The sequence below is a fragment of the Cricetulus griseus genome, chromosome 2, assembly GCF_003668045.3.
Source record: "Cricetulus griseus strain 17A/GY chromosome 2, alternate assembly CriGri-PICRH-1.0, whole genome shotgun sequence".
NCBI classification, from domain to species: Eukaryota; Metazoa; Chordata; class Mammalia; order Rodentia; family Cricetidae; genus Cricetulus; species Cricetulus griseus.
This window is the reverse complement of record NC_048595.1, coordinates 279,960,851-279,976,335: the sequence shown is the minus strand read 5'-3', so window position 1 is coordinate 279,976,335 and position 15,485 is coordinate 279,960,851. Positions and strand designations below refer to the sequence as shown.

The 15,485-nt window shown below is 44.2% G+C and overlaps 1 pseudogene; it reads right to left on the bottom strand.

The window, feature by feature from the left end:
* Nucleotides 1–13,345: 13,345 nt before the first annotated feature.
* On the bottom strand, nucleotides 13,346–13,790 carry LOC100760465 (annotated as a pseudogene).
* Between the last annotated feature and the right edge of the window lie 1,695 nt (nucleotides 13,791–15,485).

The following is a 15,485-nucleotide window of genomic DNA, read 5'->3' as shown; positions in this document are numbered from 1 at the left end:
CAAAGTGAGGATATTGCAACAACTCTTTTTGTGGGGTGCTGTGGTCTTCTCTGCCTTCCTTGAATTCAGGGTTGATGCTCTGGAATATACCCTGACTCAGTTTCCATAACGTTGACTTCACTGTCTTTTGAGCTTTATTACATTCATTAGAACAGTGACCTGTACCTTAAGGTTGATCCTACATCAGACCACACCTCTGCACAGCTCTTTCTGGGACAGAAAGTTTAGAATCTGTCCGTGCTGGCCTGGAGAGACAGCTCAGTGGTTGAGAGCAAGTGTTGCTCTTCCAGAAAACCCAAAATTTGGTTTCTAGCACCAATGTCAGGCGGTTCACAACCAACATCCTGCAATTCCAGTTTTGTGGGCTTTAACATTTTCTTCTGGCCTCTGGGCACTGCACTTAGTGGCGCACGCGCACGCGCACACACCACACACACACACACACACACACACACACACACACATGCTGTCTGTGCCTAACAACATCCTCTGGTTTATGGTTCTAACCATATCTCTATGTTCTTTATCATGAACTGTGTTGAACTAAATTTCATGATGTGGAATGTCCCACCATCCCTCTAAGAAGTCAGACTTCTCCTTTGTTCCAGGAATGGACCCAAGATGTGCTACGGGTTTGCTTGGGAGATTGCTTTGAAGGCCACTCTGAAGAGTCTGCTTGACTGGCCCTCACCAGCCCTCCTTCTCATGGCAGCCATCCTCCTCTCATCCTCACTCCTAAGGAAGCTCTCCCAGGCTTTAGGGGAGAGTCTGTCCTTCACTCGAAGGCCCTGCCATGTTTAGACGCTCATCATGTACTGCACCATTTCTGTCTAATGCTCTCCCTCTCACCTGGAGACTGGATCATGATTGGGAGAACCTTGTGCTCCAATCCACTTCCTCCTGAAAGGCATTATTCATTGTCAGTGTCTTTTTCAGACCTACCTTATTTGACACCACTACTATCTGATTTCTCTTCCTCTCTGCTTTTGCCTCCCCCACTAGGTTATTGGTTCTTTAGGTCAGAGGCATTCGAGCTTTTACTTTTGTAATGAGTTCTTTCTCCTATGCCAAGTTTGAATGTGCCCCCAGATTCCACGTGTTGGAAACTTAGTCTCCCATGTAGCAGTGTTGAGAAGCAGGACCTATGGGAGATTACAGGGTTATAGAAGATCTGTCTTTATCAGCAGATCAATCCATTCATGGGCTAATGGGTTGTCAGGGAGAAATGCCTTTGTTATAGGAGTGAGATCTAAGGCAAGCGTAGCATGTCTCACCATGCGATTGCCTTCAGCCATGTCATAATACATTAAGAATCCTTCTGCAGGTCCCCACTCTGGACGTCTAAGCTCTGTGAACTAGCAAACCTTTATTCTTTGTAAATTACGTGGTATTGCATTAACTTATTATGTCCAGATTCCAACAAGTGTGTATTTACATCAGATGGGGCTCCAATGACAGACTAAAGATTCTACCCAAGTTCAGCTTGATGAATCAATGAATTTATTGAGCTAATTTGTAGATTGTGGATGAGAGGTCATTTACCATAATGTGGATGACCCCTAAATAGTTGCATCACTGTAGAGTCCCACCTCTGCCTGGATGATAAGATCAAGGAAGTCTTTATCTCCCGCACTGTTAGCTAATCTTTTACTTCTTATATACTCTAGCATAATCCCTTGCAGCTGAGGCAAAGGAGGAAAGAGTAATGACTGGAATCTTAAGTGAGGGTCTCATGATGTCTCTGCTCTCCTTCTACTACAGAGTATTAACAGCTCCATTATCATCACCACAGGTCTGTCTATCTCTGTGTTGCTCTGCTTATTTTTTTCCCATGACCACTGATCTAAAGTGATGAGAGGGAGATCATGTTATGCTGGAAACCCAGCTTCAGGTATTTTGTTATAGCAACTGAAAATGGACTAAGGTACCTAAGATGAATTTTTGATGTTCACCAAAGAAACCAATTAGGGCCATGCAAGCCTTCTTTTAAAGGGCATTCTTGTTGAGTAAACCTATAGTACAGTTTTGGTTTTGTTTGTTTGTTTGTTTGTTTGTTTTGTGTGTGTGTTTGTTTGTTTTGTGTGTGTGTGTGTGTGTGTGTGTTCATGCCTCTTCTCTGAGCATCATGGTTGCTAAGGGGACAGGGTTTTTGATCATCTAAACACAAATTACTGTTAAATTATAAAATACAGAATGAGTTTCATTGGACAGGTGAGCTAACATTGGCTAATGCTGACAGAGCAAAGCTTGGGAATTCAATAAAAGGATTATACTTTAATCTCTGGTGTAAGCTTTTCAACCTCTCTTCCCCATCATCTGTCTTCTGGCTAGAGAAAGTCTTCTCTCCTAAGCAGCTCAAGCTGTCTAACCCTCAATGGAAGACACATTTGGCTCAGGAACCACAGTTTTCTTTCTTTGAAGATCAATTTGAAAATACCAATACTACTAAACTCATTTTGACATTTGACAAGCATGGGAGCAGCCCAGTGACCTGGGACAAATCCTTTTAAAAGAATGGGCCCACTTTTTCCTGGTAGGGCAAGACTTCCTACTTCCCTTCCTGTTTTAATCCCATTTTAGTTGCTGCAATAAATCCTAACAGAAAGCAACGTAGGGGAAGAAAGGGTTTATTTTAGCTCACAATTCCAGGTCACAGTCCATCACGTGACTAAGTCACAGCATCAGGAACATAAAACAGCTAGATACTTTATATCCACAGTCAAGAGTACAGAGAAAACAGCACTAGCAACCTACTCACTTGCTTATGCTCAGCTCATTTTCTCCACTCTTACTCAGTTTGGGATCCTCTGACTAGAGAATGGTGCTGCCCACCGTGGGCTGGGTTTTCCTACATGAGTGAACATAAGGTGATCCCCCATATACATGCCCACAGGCTGCTGGTCTTCCTCTGTGGTCTATTGCTATGTGAAAAGAGAAGTTCAGATGGGGAAGGTGGTGGGGTGGGGGAGATGTAGGAGAGTAAAGAAAACAGGGTGAAACAGCAGAAGAGAAGCAGGGACAGTGAGCAAACTCATCCACAGGAGATTGGTCAGTAAAAAGCAACATCCCCAGCATACAAAGAAATGAGAATTGAGTTGAGTCAAATATCTTATTCTGACATCCCATGCCTTTTGTGCTTAAGAAGTTTAGTTAGCCGTGATTTAAAATAGAACAATCGGGTCTGAATCACAGTACTACTTCTTCCTGTGAGTTCAGATAACTTCACTCTTGCCACTAGCTCTGTCACCCACCACCACTGTGGGATACTAGTGATTATCAAATTTAGACCCAAAGCGTAAGCATCTACCACACATAACCAAAACAACATTGCCACTTCAATTTCAGTTCCCTTCAGTATGGGAAGTTCCCTATCATGAAATGATAATACTTTGAATCAAGTAAGAAAATTCAGATGAAACCATAGTTTGAAAACGTTTCCTGTGAATTGTTCTGTAGATTTTTTGGTCAAAAACATGCATTCAGTCAATATACATTTTAAATTGCCTCCTATTGTGAGACATAGGGGAGCACTGGGGAAAACAGTGAGGGAAAGACCTTACCATGCTTTTGCAAAGATTGTCACTCTCTTTTCAAAAAGGGATAAGCTGTATGGTTACTCCAAACTCTTACGGTAGGTAGTTGGGGGAGCCAAAGATGAAGCCACTCCAACATGGTGTCCATGGAGCTAAGTCAATAACTATGGCAATAGATAGATAGATAATTTGCTACAACACTTTTTTCATCAGTTCTTTTGGATCTATGGGAATCTATAACTCCTGAGGTCTTCACACTGAGGGTAATTGAGACCCTAGTAAAACAGCATGTAGCTGAACATAGAGCACCAGAGACCCTCTGACTTCACCAGAACTTCCACTCTACTGTGCTCAGTCCCTGCCATCTAAAGATGAAGTGCCTCTTCAGGAGTCAAGGATCTGGTGTGGACAGCTTATTTTCTGATGGTGAGCATCTTATTTTCATCGCTGTGCTTAGCGCTGATGAAGGCTGACACAGCAGCAGAGAGAAAATAGGAGCAGCAGTGCCACCAGAGGGTCTTTCACTCCATCATTGCCTCATGCCAACCAGAGAACTGAATGTACCTTGGGTGCTTCTTTTCCCATAAAGAGCACTTGGATTTATGTATGGATGGAAAAAATCACAGAGTTCCAGCCCAACATGCTTTAATCCACTCAACATTGGAAGCCCCATTTCTACTCAGGTCCCAACATGGTGATCCTGACTTGTTGAGACATCGGCAGACGATGTCTACCATTGTTATTGATACTGGGTCTTCTTGGTAGAACTCCTCTACCAGGCAATGTACTGTTTCCAGGTTTATAGTCACTAGCCCTTGCTCCAAATTGGTTCATTAAGTTTCAGATCATTTTTTTTTCTTGTCTTGACTTAAAATCCAAATAATTTCTATTGAAGTTTTATGTCAACCTAAGTCACAGTGCTTTCTTGTGTGGTCTCCCCTTATTTATCTTCTGACTACCCTACTACATATCAGTGATGTGTGGGTCTATTTGCCTTCTTTGACTCCAGTTATTCTTCAGCCAATGAGTGTGTTTTACCCAACCTAGTTTCTATCATATTATTGTTTAATCTCTTGACAAATTAAAATCTCTTTACAACCAGACTTGACAAAGTCCAAAAGATGATCTTAGCTTGAGTGCATCTTTCTGCTTTGTTACTTTAACATCATAATAAAAAGATATAAGATATTTTAACACACACACACACACACACACACACACACACACAAACACACACACACACACACACACACACACACACACACACACACACACACACGGCCACTGAGTTTTCTATTACTCCATGAGAGGAAAGAAATAGCTCTGGTCATTTTTCAAGTTGAGAATTCGGCTTCCTGAGTTCTGGGTAGTGTTAGGGTTTGTTTCAGATTACTTGAGTCGGGGCCCCCTGGCAATTATACTCCGGGATGTTGACCTCTTTCCAAGAATTGCTTAAGAAGTAGAGAGAAAGGATGAGTGGCTGACCTTAACAAAATCAAATGAAAGAATTAGTTGAAGTTTTCCAAGTACAGTACATTGCTACTTGGCTGTCAAGGCTCTAGGTTTCCAACCATCAAATACTCAGTGAACTTTAGACACACACATCCCCACCCCCTCCAGTGGATAGTAATACTGTATTTTATGAAGTCACAATACACAGGGTGTGACTTGCTGTGGGACTATAATTGTTTGGACTTCCTTTGTGCAAAAGGTGGACTTTTCCGATATGTTTTTAGTCTCTGCGGGAGCTCTGCTGTTCAGTTATTGAGTTTTTGTTTCAGTGAGCACCTTTACCTTTCATCCACCATCCCTTCTCTCTCCGTAAATCTCTGATGATGTTTCTGAGAAGACCCACTGGAATTCTAACCAAGCCAATCAGTCTGACTCAGTTAACCTTTGCTTTTGCTGACTCCTTCCTCTTATCATCCCAGTAGCTGACTGTACTATATTTTATTTTGGGATTAACCAAAGTTCTCATTAACAATTAGATGGCTTCCTTGGAGTTTTCCCAGCTTTAGGGCTGTTGGGAGAGAACTTTTAGCTGGTGTGTGGCTGGGTCACCCTTAGAGATCTCAAAATTTGTGCAGTCCCTTTCTTTTCCTGACTTTCTTCCTTCCTTAATTGTATGGATGACTTATCTAGTGTGTCAGGCTTTGCTGGGGGCTTTGTGGCAAATGTCATGTGCAGGTTCCTTGGTGCTGCAGGTGGCAGGTCAGCCATTCTTTTCTTTTGCCCTGCCCCCACCAGCCCCGCCCTCCCTGGGGCTCCAGGGTAGTTTCTTTAAAGGAAAATTGTCAAGCTTTCACTTGGCTTTTTCACACCTCCTACTCTCTTCCTCCACACCACCAGCCCTAGTTCAAGGCAGAACACACAGTAGATGCTGCTGCAGTTGAACCAATGAGTATGAAGGATAAACAGACGAGCATCAGACAAGCCTGAGAAGCAGCAATGAGGAAGCTAAGAGCAGAACAAGGTGATACACAAGGTGGACACTATCCTTCTCATTAGGAAAACATATCTGGACCAGCCAGGACAAGGGATCTGCCAGGGCCACCCACAGAGGGTCATGAGAGCTCAGTCTCAATTTCACATGAGATGTGGGATGTCACTCTAACCCTAAGTCGGCTGGTGAGATCTGGCTTCCATTTTCAGGCAAATGTAATCTGTGTCCACTATCTAAAAATGCAATATCCACCTTCTCCCCCTCATGTTGTGGAATGTTACCAAAATAGAAAAGAAAAGAAAATCCATAAATCTCTGCTGGTCCAGTTCTTTCTTTTTTTGTAAAGGGGCCCAGCACAAGTCCTCAACTTCTCCAGCCCACACAGAGTTCTCCCTGTGAGCCTTGCAGACTGTAGGCCTAAATCATGAAATCTACCCATTAATCACCTTCTACCTCTGAGTGGGTGTAGGGCTGGGAACTCTCCACAACACCTGGAGGCCTGAGAATTGGGCCCTGGGCCAGCTCTGCTCCTCTCATGCCGGTTTGGTTGCAATCTCCATTTCCTCTTCAGCATTGTTAGAAATACAGGCTAAATCTGTGCAATTTCAAGTTCACGAATTTCTGGTCGCTTGTGTCAAACCATAGGGGCAGAACTCGTGTTTCCTATTGCCTTCTCCTTCCCATCCCAAGGCTTTGTTGTCCATCAGGAGTGGATGTGGTAGCCAGGGAAACACACTACTTGTCTCTTGAAGGTTTAGCAGTTCCCACCCTTCTGCTGCAATCAGGATCTCCTGGAGACTGGGTCTGAAACACAGGTTGCCGGGTTTCCCTCCTGAGCACTGACTCAGTGCTATGGCCTCTGCACTTGTTTCTCTAACAAGATGTCAGGTGAGACTGTTGACATGCGGGCAGCATGTCAATAGGAAACATTTTGAGATCCACCAGCTAACTCATTGGTGCCAATACTACTATACCTGGGTGGTATCACCCTAATAGCTGGTACCTAAGCTCTCCTTGAGGAGGCATCTGGATTTTTGTGTAGAAAAAAAATTCCTGGGAAATACTGCTTGAGTTGGGTGATACTGTCAGGTGTCAGCCAGCAGCAACAGACTCGGAGTAGAAAGATGTTCCTTGGAAGACAGTGGTGGGTCAAAGAGACCACAAGAGGATATACCTCTCTAGACCTAAAGGCTGGGAAGTCCTACAGTACTGGATTTAAGGGAAGGTTGGAGTCTGGGTTGCCTGATTTTCTGAGTCTCGGTAAGGTTTCTGGGGATGCTCAAAGCCAAGCTCTCAGGGAGCTCTAAAAGACATGGACAAGCTTTTATTTCATTTAGTGTTTTTATTTAAACTTTAGGCCTCTAAGGAAGGAATAAATCACTGAGTGTGCTGGTGTACATCTTTAATCCCAGCGCTCAGGAGGCAGAGGCAGGAGGATCTTTGTGAGTGTGATGCTAACGTCGACTACATAGTGAGTTCCAGCCAGGGATACATAATGAGACCCCGTGTTAAAAAAAAAAAAAAAAGTACTGAAATTCCACTAAAATCACTGTAATTGAACTTATACCTCAATGCATAAGAGCTGTGAACTTTTCAAATTTATAGATTTCTTTGATCTTCACCAAAGTCTTGTCAGAGCGAAAAGAGTAGAATTAATTGCTATTCCCAGAGGGAAACTGAGGCATAGACATATGAGCAGTAAAACCAGAGTCTAGATTTATAGACAGACAGTAGGGACAGCTTCTTAGAGGGCCCCAGAGAAGACCCCATGTTCTTAGGCCTCCACTTTCCTTTTGAATGAGGTCGATTCAGAGTTCAAGTCTAATTCTGAGTAAACTGACATTTGGAGTGGTGCTTCCGAAGGTCTCAGTGAGGAGATTAAATCATTCTAGCTGAGCATCTGAGTCTCAAGCCGAGTGTCTCAGACTCTCCTGAAGAGCAGTATATCATCTGTCTGCAGGAGGGAGGCCGACATCGGTGTGATCAAGCCTAACATCTTTACATTTTATAGTCACACACTGCACTCCAACATAAATCTTGGACTAAAAAGGTCTATAGTACATAAGAGCCAATTGTAGCCAGATCCTTGGGCTTTCTGGCAATAGTTACCCCATCTGTCTTTGTCGCCAACAAACAAATCAATTTTATTTTAAATCAAAACGACAAGATTCCTGGCAGTTTCCTGGGGCTTCCAGCATTATCCCTAGAGAATTCCAGGATGGTTAGGACCCTGAGGCTTTCTCCCACTTAACCTGGGTCTTCCATCTTCAGTTAGGTAATATCACGCCCACAATAGACTCCTTAACTGGATGAAGGCCAGATTACATAACTCTAGACCAGGCAGAGGGGGTCTGGCATTGAAAAGAGGGGCAGCCTTTTTGTTGGAGTGTGGGATTGTTGAAATGATCGTCCCTCTGTCCTCAATATCGTAGCCCCACCCCGGCAGACACCCTGGGACGCGGAGGTAAAGGAGAGCCGATTGATAGTCCCATGGTCCCATAAAGTAACCTCTCATGCTTGCTACTCTGCCCCCCTCCCCCCATGCTGTGCCTGGTCTGTTTCTGCCTCCCGGTTACCCCTTCAGGCAAACTCCAGTCTTTGGGACTTGAATGGACCTGTCATGGATAATTGGGTGGAGCTGGCATTAAAACCTATGTTTCCACAAAGCCCCTGTTTTTCACTGTGCCATGCCATGGTTCACCAATAGTGAACCTTGGAGAAAATAAAATCAAGTGACTTTGCCCACGGAGGTGAATTTCATCTCTTATTTTGAGGCCTTATGTTTAGTGTGGGTATTAAATGGTTCATTCTTTTCTCAAAACCATGGTAATGACAGCTAGTGGTTCTCTCTCACCTTCCTCCCCACTCTTTACCTCTTTTTACTTGACCAGGTCTGAAAAAGCAAATATATAAATATTACTTCCCATTTTCATTAAGATTTTTACAATTAACTTTATTATAATTGGTCACATTAAACTATTTTATTTTTTAAATTTATTTACCTTTATTTTATGTGAATTGGTGTGAAGTATCAGATCTCTCGGAATTGGAGTTGCAGATAGTTGTGAGCTGCCATGTGGGTGCTGGGAATTGAACCTGGGTCCTCTGGAAGAGCAGCCAGTGCTCCCATCTGCTGAGTCATCTCTCCAGCCCCCTGATATTAAGCTATTTTCATACGTGTATGTTATGTACTTTGGGCATATGCCCTCTCCCTGCTACTGAGATTTTTTTATTTGTCCACAAGTCTCACTCAGTCGGCAACCTCTTCTCTGAAGACACACTGTCATAGTTTAAGGGACAGCTCTGAAATCTGTGCTGTGGATAACGTGCCAAAATTCTGCCTTGGAATCCACAACTTGATACCATCCATTTCATTTCAGTTTGGCAGGAGACGTCGGGTAAGGGCTTCATAGTGAACACCCTTTTCTTTCTCTTGCACACTTTTGCCAGGGTGTGCTGTGTCCAACCTGAGTCCTGGTTTCTTGAATTGAAAGAATGTGATGATCGGCATCTCTGGAATCACTTCCATGTACTTGATCTGTGGTGATTTTCTTTGAATGGCGACGCCCAAATGTATCTCTTAGTATAATGTACTCAGCAGAAAGTGACTCCACCCTCGTAAACCCAAGTGGAGCATGTGAATGGCAGAAAGCTGTCCCCGGATAGCTGCCTCCCCTTGATGAGGACATCCAATCCTGTCTACCAGCCACATGACAAGGGTATTCCTGATTCTTGAGTCGACCATCAATGATCACCCCTGGGCCTAAGGCAGCTGTGAACTCTGCTCCTTCGGAGCTCTGTGTGCAAACACAGCTTTGTGTCTGTGTCATCCCTCGTCTGGGTGTCCACAGTGTCTCTCACTTAGGTCCTTTAATTTCCTTTACGGGCTCAATAAATCATCCCACGCACCAAGGAGCAGCAAGACTTGTGATTTATGAGACCTACTTGCTCGGCTCTCTCAGGAGAAGAGTCCCTTGGTGTGTGCTTTTCCCTCTTCACATTTTTTCCTTTTTGGACTCTTTTTAATTAATTTCTATTTAAATTAAAAACAATCTTATTTTACACATCAATCCCAGTTCCCTCTCCCTCCCACCCTCCCATTCCCCCTACCATCCCTCCATCCCACCCCCATTTCCTTTTTGGACTCTTAAGGTATTTAAATAAAATGTTGCTGGAGTGTCATGACCTGCTGGTGATGGTTTTTCAGAGATGGCCAGTTATTATCACTGTGTGTGTGTGTGTGTGTGTGTGTGTGTGTGTGTGTGTGTGTGTCTGTGTCTCTGTGTGTGTGTGTGTGTGGTGTAAGCCTGCATGTGGAGGCCAGAAGATAACTATTATTTCTCCAGTGCTAGCTACGTTTTTAAGTTCAGATTTTATTTATTATTGTTATTAATAATATTATTAATATTAATATCTGTGATAACTGGGGCACATCCCTGTGCCATGGTGCTTGTGGAGGGCAAAGGACGACTTTTGGGAGTCAGTTCTCCTCTTCCACCAGGGTTCTGGGGTCAAACTCAGGTTGGTAGGCTTGATGGCAAACACCTTTTCCCTCCCTTTCTTTTCTTTTCTTTTCTTTTCTTTTTTTTTTCTTTGCTTGGGAAGCAGTTTTCTCATTGGCTTGGGGCCATGAGAGGCTGGATGGGCAGCTGGCAAGTTCCAGAGACATTCCTGTCTCTACCTCTCCAGCACTGGGATTATAAACGCTCGTCATGGTGCCTGGTGTCAGGCATCTAAAGGAAACTCAATCCTCCAAACTCCAGCAGTCAGTCCAAATATCCAGAGATGAGCTCAACCTGAATTATAGAAGGGTTTCTGGTGGTTAGATAAAAAGCCAGCATTCCTCAGGAACTTGTGCAGCTGTTTCCCGTCTACCAAAAGGAGTCATTTCCCTTTCCTCTGGCCACAGGGACATATGGATCTCCATTTAGCATATGCTTGTGGCCCCTGTCAGCAAATCAAAGTCCATGCTGGCCTCCAGGCTACTCCAGTCTCCCTGCCTCTCTCTCTCTCTTCCCAGATAATCACCCTTCCTGTAAGCCAGCTATTTTCACTCTTCAGGGCTCCTGCTAGTCTCGCTATGCTTTCTCCATTATCTATCTCTGCTATTCTTTCCTCTTGTCATGACCAGTCCACTGGCCATGTTCAGTTTACTTCTTCCTCTTATGCTCTGACTCTCCCAGATGCCTCTGGTGCGCTCTCTCTCTCTCTCTCTCTCTCTCTCTCTCTCTCTCTCTCTCTCTCTCTCTCCTCTCTCCATTGGCAGTTCCTTTACTGCACCCCCCCACACACATACATCTGGTGTAAAAAAAAAGATTTATTTTTATTATTTTTAAATACTGTGTATATGTGTCAGTACGTGTGCATGGGTGCTGGCGCCCTCAGAGTCCAAAAGGGGGTGTCGGCTCCCCAGGAGCTGGAGTTGTAGGCAGTTGTGAGTGACCCCATCCACATGGGTCCTGGGAATCAATGACGCCCCCTGCTGGCACAGTACAGGCTCATAGCAGCTGAGTCAGCTCTCCTTAGGGTTTGGGGGACTGAACCCACAGCCCAGGGTTTTCAGGGCAACCACTTCACTGAGTGAGCCACCCCTCAGGTCCTGTCACTTTCCTTCTTTGCATCTCCCAGTGACCCCCCCCCAGTTCCTTTCCCACCAGCTACCCACCCTTTTGAGTGCTGGGAGGGCCTACAGACTCACCAGAAACAGGAGCTGCCGTCACAGCTGCACTTAAGGGAGAGATTGCAGTCACATGTGTGTTCAAAGCAGCAACTGCAGCAGGCAGACACACAGACAAGAGACCTCTGCTAAACTGATGTGGACTCCTGGGCTCTTCGGTGGCCACCAGGCAGGGAGTCAATTGGGGTTCCCCGGAAGTGTCTGATTTGACTGGGCTGTGTGTTTTTATGTTTGTCGGATTTAAGTTGGTCACGTGACTGTGGTAGGATCCTGGCCGAGATGTGACATTTGAAGGGAGGGTCATCTCCTGGCAGAAGCTAGGTGACAGGCTTCTGAGGGTGCCCCTGCTGCACTCAATAAACCCAAACACAAATGTGTGTGTGTGTATGTGTGTGTGTGTATGTGTGTGTGTGTGTGTGTGTGTGTGTGTGTGGTGTGTACATGCATGATTTTCATAGCTAACTAATCCAGTCTTCAATAACTGGACTCATCTTGGGAATTCAAAACACTATCTGACTCTGTTTTCCCTGAAGACAAAACAAAGTGCTGGACTAAGAATTTAGGGTTCTTTGGTTTCCAAATCAAATTCAGCATTCTCTTGTCTTATTTCTCCGCGGGGAGACCATTGCTTGGATTTGTTCCTCCCTCTTCAACTGTTAAAGAACGTCTAAAAGGTACGTTTACCTTAGTGAGCTAAAGCATCACTTCTGGTCAGCCTTGGTTTGGTTTTTACTCGCTTTGCTCCTTGGGTCCATTTTCAGTATCTAGAAAGAGATGGGATCCCGAAACAGGTCAAAATAGACCTGAGTGGCAGGAACTGAAACTCTGTCTGAATGTGGATGTGTTTCCCTGAAGGGAGGCTAGTGTAGAAGGGTAGCTACTTGAGATCCCCCATTACTGTTTTTTGACTCTGCAAGAGCCCATGCATCCATCGTAGCCACTCTGATTTCTATTGTAGATGCCACAAAATTCTGTCAAGGTTGTTTATTTTTCTCAATCTCCCAAAGGACCTCTCACTTCAATAAAGGCATAACAGTCATGCGGCTGCTGTTACTATATTAAGAAGTTCTTGAGTTAAAAAACTCTAAATGGGATCTAAGGAGAAGGAGCACTTGCCTTGTGAGCATGAGGACTAGCATTGAGTTCTCCAACATCTGTGTGAATGCTGGGTGGGCATGGAAGTCTGCCTGTAATCCCAACACTCAGGAGATAGAGATAGGTTGCTCAGAGCAAGCTAGTAGACAAACCAAATTGGTGAGCTTTTGATCAATGTGTAAGATGTACAGTGACCAGGGAAGACACCTGACATCAAATTCTGACTACTACATGAATATGCACGCAAACCCATGTGCATTCATATGCAGCCACTCAAATACAAATATTTTATTTATTTAATTTCTGGGTGTGGTATACCAATGATCCATTAAAATTATTATCAAAATATATTAACGATGAAAACATAAAAGTGTTTGTGACAATTATATTGGACTAATTTATGGACTTAAAGACATCTCAGCTTTCCCTTCAACTCTTGCACCTATGTTAGAGATTCTGCAAGGCTGATTGGCTACAGAGAACATGGCAAAGCTACAGCCAAATTGTCATGGGTTTCCTTTTTTTTTTTTTTTTTTTTTTTTTTTTTTTTTTTTTTATAAAGCCTGGGATATTTATTACAAAGGACAAAGGTAACTCTCATTGGTAGAATTTCTGGTATGAAGCACAAGCTCCAGGACATCCGAACTTTTTGGACTCACAGCGACGAGGATCAGCAGCTACAAGCAGGATCCGATCATACTGAATGAGGATATCTTCTTAGAGGCCTCATCCACATACTTCTGGTAATAAGCCACCAGGGCTTTGGAGATGAACGGTCGAATAGCATAAATCTGGGCCACATGACCAACACCCTTTACACGGACTCTGATACCCACTCCAGCAAATCGCTCCTTGCCCAGCGGCAGAACGGGCTCCAGTAACTTGTACAACGTGCACGGCTGGATCATCTCCAGGGGACGTACCTTCACGTTGATGAGCCTGTTTCCCGTTTGCAGTGCAACACAGCTGTGGCCGTCTTCTTGCGTCCGAAGACCTTCACAGACTGAAGCAGACGCTTAGACAGCATGGCTGCGACTCTGAACACGAGCGCCTCACCGTGCGACGCCGCCACCGGGAAAGCCCGTGGGTTTCCTTAATAGCTATTTGTTGCCCACCTTTGAAACTAACATCGTGTTAGCTATCAGGCAAAACCTTTGGAATGTAATAACTTACTTACCATTATTTTCACCAGACTCCAAACTAAGAATATCATCAGACAACACCTAAAACCTATAACAGAGTTTTCCCCACTACACCATTATCTGCTGCTTACTGGGTGTTCCTGTGTTCCCACCAATGTATTAAAAAAAAAAAAACAACTTGATTTATGACTTTCTTTTGTTCTGTCACTACAAAAAGTTCATGTAACCATTTTCACGTTGGTACATGTTGTTCATGGCAACATGAATCTGTGTTCCCAGGTCACAATCACTCATATTTGGCTTTGAATAAATCATACATTGTCCCCTTTGCTGTGAATACTGTGTTTTGCATGGACACTGAAAGGGAACCAACAAGCACCAGAAGTCAAGTTTAAATTTGAGAAGCTTTCAATGATTTTATAATTAAGAAACGGAACTCTTTGCCTCTGAGGGCTATGAACAACGTAGTAAATCAGAGAACGGACCAGAAAGAATTGAGTCATTTCAAATGGCAGAGAGGAAACATAAGCAGATTAAGAAGTTCTCGATGGACCAGAGAATGCCACAAAGGTGGTCGGTGGTGTTGTCCACTGTCAGCCTGCCTCCTGGGCTAACCCAGAGCATAGGTCTAAGGCCAGGATGAATCATAGCCACTGTTTTCTGCTCAGAGTGAAAAGCCTTCCCAGTGGACTGCGGAAATGGAAATGGGAAGTAATAGTTAAGATTAAAGTGTGTACCTGAGGGCCGGGGAATATGCAGTTCACGAGCCTGAGAGAAGCTACATGCAAAGAGAAAAGGGAAGTTGGTCACTACCAAATGATTCAGTCAGAGCAGACTCAAGAAGACTCTAAAGTAGGACAATGGTGGACTATTGGCCAGGGAAGGGCGACTTCACTAACTGTTGATATTTAATTTATATAGCAGAAGCTGTTAATCAGTCAGGAATAAAAAGAAAACTCCATGCTTAGGATTGGTTTATCGTGAATGTCCTCCCTTGGAAATCACCGTTCCAAGCTCTGTCAGTGCCCAGGGAGGGACCCTGGTGTTTCAAGGCAGCGAGTAGCTTCAGGCCAAACCGGTTTTGTTAGCTCTAAGGAGGCCTCGGTGTCAGCATCCATACCCAAGCCAGCAGCAGCCCGGCTCTCCAGCCTTGTCTCTTCTGAGCTCCTCTGAGTGTCCTGCTGCTTCCCTCCTCCACCGCAGAACCACCTCCCCCCGCAGTTCATTAAAGCAAGCTGTTTGAACAGGTTCTCAAGAGTTAGTCATCCTCAGAGGTTTAGGGTGCTTTGCTCTGACTGGAGACTGGCACCAGCAAGACTCCCCCGTAAGGAGAAGGTCTGGCTTGAAGAGTTGTGGTTTAGATTCATGCATTCACAGGTTACAGTTTGCCTATGTCATGAGCTTGAGACTAGTTGATCATATTAATGTTCAGGACCAATAAATCTATGGTAATTTATACGAATGCGTTTTAAAACCCTGAATGGCAAAGCTCTTGTCTTTTTTTTTTAACTTTTTAAAATTCATCTATTAATTTTACATCCCCGCTGCAGCCCCTCCTCCCATTCCCCCTCCCAGTCCCTGCCCCCATCTCTCCC